Genomic DNA, 5,246 nt, shown 5'->3' on the forward strand with positions numbered 1-5,246 from the left:
CATGGAGAAACAGTCAGTTGTTCTATACAGATTGTTCAATGTATAACATGTTGAATCCTGAGTTTATAAAAGGCTGTGTGTTGTTTTCTCCTAGACATGCCACAATAATGTACACTCAAATCCATAAATTCATGAAATACAATGCACTTGGAAGCAATGGATCAACATTAAGGGAGGTCTTCTGCAAGTGAAATCTCAGTTCATATCCAAATTTAAGCAAATTTACCAAAATCTTTAAAAAATGGTAAGTATTTGTCAGCTGTGTTCAACCCAAAAATGTAACCTTTCAGATTAGTACCAAAAAATAAAGAAAAATCAACATTAATTGAGATCTGATGTAGTATAGAAAGTGACCAACAACACAATAAATAAAACCAAGAAACTTTAAAAAGCAAACAAAAAACAATTTTCCTAGATTTTCTTAGATTGCTTTGAGTCTTACTTTTGAGTATGTGTACTTACTTACTTTGAGTATGATTGACTTTCCATTTTGCCATATGTTGTTAAAAAAGGTGCTACCAATGGCTCTTCAGGACTGAACCTTTTTAGGACCAGTCAATAGCAAGTTTTTGAAACCTATAGACTTCTTCATCAGGGTTGATGGAAAGCAAAAAAAATAAAAATGGAGTGGTTAGAAAACGTTCTCCAGCAGTATTTAGTTTATAAAATCAAAAGATGGAATTCAAGATGCTTTCATGCAGATTTGAATAAGCCTCTGTGGGATGTGAAACTATTTCAATAGTCGACCAGCATCTTATCCAAGGATTAGTTCCTAGCTCAAAGCATAAAGCCAAAATTATGTATAGTTGAAACTCCCTTAAAACCAACAAATACATACATAGCCCAATTCTATCCTGGCCTCTGCCAGTGGGATGAGCACATGCACTATCACAAACATGCCATAAGGCACATTGAGCCAGCACAGAGGCCCGTCCCACTGCCAGAAAGGCCTGCGCCAGCCTCCCACCCCGAGTCGGAAGCCAGTGCCTGCCAAAGCAGGTAGGCATTCCACATGGCAGAATGGGGGTAGGGAGAGGGTGTAATGGGCTGGGTGAAGGGTGGGGAGAAGGGCCAGTCAAGCCTGGGAGGGGAGCAGGGATGGTTGAGGCGGCCTCTGCCATATCCTGTTCCCCCCCTTCCAACCCTGTAAGCATGACATGAAGCTGCTTGGACTTGTGCCAGCGATTTCACTGGCACAGATCCACGGAGCCCCCACTAGGCTGCTGGGATTCTACCCAGAGTAAGGGGATGAAGGTCCCCTTATTTTGAGGAGAGCTCTTGCAGCCTCTATTCCTGTACTGGATTCAGTGATGGCTACACCAACCCTGCTGCACTACAGCACAAAAATTTGGTTGGTCTCGTGAAAAACCAAAAGCAGCGTAAGGAAGACATGCAGGGCCTGAGGGAACAGCAGTTTCATTCTCCTGTTTCAGGCTCACTCTAGGGCTGCAGTTTTCAAACTCTTGCAGGGGCAGGGGGAGGAAGTGAGGGCAGGGGAAGGAAGGCTGCAGGGGGGCTGCAGGGACTGGGGTGCACTCACCAGTCCTTGCAGCAGCCGTCCTGGGGTGCGGGGAGCCCTGCGCAAGCGCCTGCAGGGCTCCTCAGGTCAGCAGATGTGAAAGCGGAGCGATCACGCTCCACTTTCGGTTTTGCGGAAGTGGAGCGTAATTGCTCCACTTTCACTTCTGCTGACCAGGGGAGCCCTGCAGAGGACAGGTCCTCTCGTGGATTGAGAACTGGTTGGAGGCCAGGAAGCAGAGAGTGGGTGTCAATGGGCAATTTTCACAATGGAGAGAGGTGAAAAGCGGTGTGCCCCAAGGATCTGTCCTGGGACCGGTGCTTTTCAACCTCTTTATGATCCTGGGGATCACGCCGCTGCCTCCTCCCTGCCTCCTCCCTGCCCCTGATGCTGAAGGGGAAAGAAGTAAGGGCCCTCAGCTGGGCATCGTGATGCCCCAGTCTGAAAACCTATGCTCTAGGGCATAACAAGGTAGAATGGTGACTGGAGTTGCCTGCACTTCTTAAATATTGTTGTTCTGTCTTTTTTGGGGTGAGGAGCATGTATATTTGAACACATATTTGCACAAGTCAGTCATGTTTAAGTTGCAGGCTGAATATGTACAGGGCTGTTTTGACAAAGGAAGTAAAAAATGATTGAACCCCCAATATTTTATAAACATCAAGACTGTGAACTAACCCAATCTCTAGTGCTCATTCAAAACTCACAGGTGCCTTTCAAGGTAGACATTGAGGGGGAAAAAGATTAAGTTAAAATTTATACTCTTAAAGCAAGAGATAATTTTAGTGTTAGACTGAGCCGAAAGTCTGCTGAGGCCAAATTGGTAGCATACCAAGTGATGTTCAACCCCTCAAAAGTAGAGTCCCATTGTATGACAGTGAAAACATTCTCCTCAGCAGTGGCGTAGCTAATGATTGTGTAGCCCAGTGTCAAGCTCAAAATGTTGCCCCGGAAGTGATCACAACCGGAACTGACGTCACGCCCAGGCTTTTTCAAATGTGAAAAGGCATCTATCTGCTACGTGGGGTCAAAGAAGATTTATAGCCCCCCCAGACAAAATCAAATTAAATAAATATCAAATAAATAAATAAAAAGTGTGCCCCTGGTAGGTTCGAGACACTGTGTTGGGATGAAGAGGGATGGTTATTCTTCTCTTGCTAAATACAAGAGGTGCATCTCTTGAACAACAGTCAGTCTCATAGGTCAGTTCTGAGTTAAGAAAATCCACTTTTTGTTCTATAAGGCAACTGTGTTTTCATTTTCTGGTTAATTGGCCATAACGTTTGATAGAATACAGATATTCCAATAGGGTTTGTTTCATTGCATTCTACATTAAATTACCTTTCCAATGATATATAACATGATGGTATTAAACATAGATATATATCTCAAGATTTTCACAATTTTGGTCACTAGCGTCAAGTTCAGCTTGTCGCCTCCCTAAAGTTTGATGCCCGGTGCAACTGCTAGCCCCTGCACCCCCTTAGCTACGCCACTGCTCCTCAGTTCAAGAGTCGTCTTCCTGGGCATCCAACTGCAGCAGTCTCAAAATCACAAAATGGCAGGTGGCCATTCCTGTCCATTAAAAGAAAAATCCAGGAACCTTTGGTCCTGGAGGCCAAATTTAGTCCTGGAGACCAAAATTTGGTCCTGGAGGCCAAATTTAGGCTTTTAGGCAGGAAGCTGAAAGCCAGGACCTCAAAGGTAGCGTTCTCTGAAGTGCTACCTGTTCCACGCGCAGGGCCAGCTAGGCAGGCGGAGATCAGGGGTCTCAATGCGTGGATGAGACGGTGGTGTAGGGAGGAGGGGTTTAGATTTGTTAGGCACTGGGGAACGTTTTGGGACAAGCGGGGCCTGTACAAGAGGGACGGGCTCCATTTGAACCAGAATGGAACCAGACTGCTGGCGCATAACATTAAAAAGGTGGCAGAGCAGCTTTTAAACTGATCCCTGGGGGAAGGCCGACAGGAGCCGAGGGGCATCCGGTTCGGGACTCCTCATCCCTATGGGATGAGGATGGGGAGGTTAGAGAACAACAAGACAAAGGCAGAGTAGGAGAAGAAATTGGGAAAGGTAGGGTGATGGGATGTGATAGACGGTTTGGCACAATGAGAGGATGCGGGGACAAAGGAGCGAATAAGCAGCCCATCCTGGGGCATTCCGTGTATAAATGCTTTTATGCGAATGCCCGAAGTCTACGAGCAAAGGTGGGAGAACTGGAATGTCTGGTGACAAGGGAAAATATTGACATAGTGGGCGTAACGGAAACCTGGTGGAATGCGGAGAATCAGTGGGATACCGCAATCCCGGGCTATAAACTCTACAGGAGGGACAGGCAGGGGCGTGTTGGAGGTGGGGTGGCCCTCTATGTTAAGGAAGGGATAGAATCCAGCAAAGTAGAGATTGAAGGTGGGTCCGACTCCACCGTAGAATCTCTGTGGGTTAAATTACCAAGCTTGTGCAGCGATGTAATACTGGGGGCGTGCTATCGTCCTCCAGACCAGAAATCTGATGGGGACCTTGAAATGAGGAAACAGATCAGGGAGGTGACAAGGAAGGACAGGGTTGTAATCATGGGGGACTTCAATTATCCTCATATTGACTGGGTCAATTTGTGTTCTGGTCACGATAAGGAAACCGGATTTCTTGACGTGCTAAATGACTGTGGCTTAGATCAGCTAGTCACGGAGCCCACCAGAGGACAGGTGACTCTGGATTTAATTTTGTGCAGTACGCAGGACCTGGTTAGAGATGTAAACGTTACTGAGCCATTGGGGAACAGTGATCATGCTGCAATCCGTTTTGACGTGCACGTTGGGGGAAAAATACCAGGCAAATCTCTAACAAAAACCCTTGACTTCCGACGGGCGGACTTCCCTCAAATGAGGAGGCTGGTTAGAAGGAGGTTGAAAGGGAGGGTAAAAAGAGTCCAGTCTCTCCAGAGTGCATGGAGGCTGCTTAAAACAACAGTAATAGAGGCCCAGCAGAGGTGTATACCGCAAAGAAAGAAGGGTTCCACTAAATCCAGGAGAGTGCCCGCATGGCTAACCAGCCAAGTTAGAGAGGCTGTGAAGGGCAAGGAAGCTTCCTTCCGTAAATGGAAGTCTTGCCCTAATGAAGAGAATAAAAAGGAACATAAACTGTGGCAAAAGAAATGTAAGAAGGTGATAGGGGAGGCCAAGCGAGACTATGAGGAACGCATGGCCAGCAACATTAAGGGGAATAATAAAAGCTTCTTCAAATATGTTAGAAGCAGGAAACCCGCCAGAGAAGCGGTTGGCCCTCTGGATGGTGAGGGAGGGAAAGGGGAGATAAAAGGAGACTTAGAGATGGCAGAGAAATTAAATGAGTTCTTTGCATCTGTCTTCACGGCAGAAGACCTCGGGCAGATACCGCTGCCCGAACGGCCCCTCCTGACCGAGGAGTTAAGTCAGATAGAGGTTAAAAGAGAAGATGTTTCAGACCTCATTGATAAATTAAAGATCAATAAGTCACCGGGCCCTGATGGCATACACCCAAGGGTTATTAAGGAATTGAAGAATGAAGTTGCAGATCTCTTGACTAAGGTATGCAACTTGTCCCTCAAAACGGCCACGGTGCCAGTAGATTGGAGGATAGCAAATGTCACGCCTATTTTTAAAAAGGGAAAGAGGGGGGACCCGGGAAACTATAGGCCGGTCAGCCTAACATCCATACCGGGTAAGATGGTGGAATGCTTCATCAAAGA

This window comes from Tiliqua scincoides, chromosome 3 (assembly GCF_035046505.1).
Source record: "Tiliqua scincoides isolate rTilSci1 chromosome 3, rTilSci1.hap2, whole genome shotgun sequence".
Classification (NCBI taxonomy): Eukaryota; Metazoa; Chordata; class Lepidosauria; order Squamata; family Scincidae; genus Tiliqua; species Tiliqua scincoides.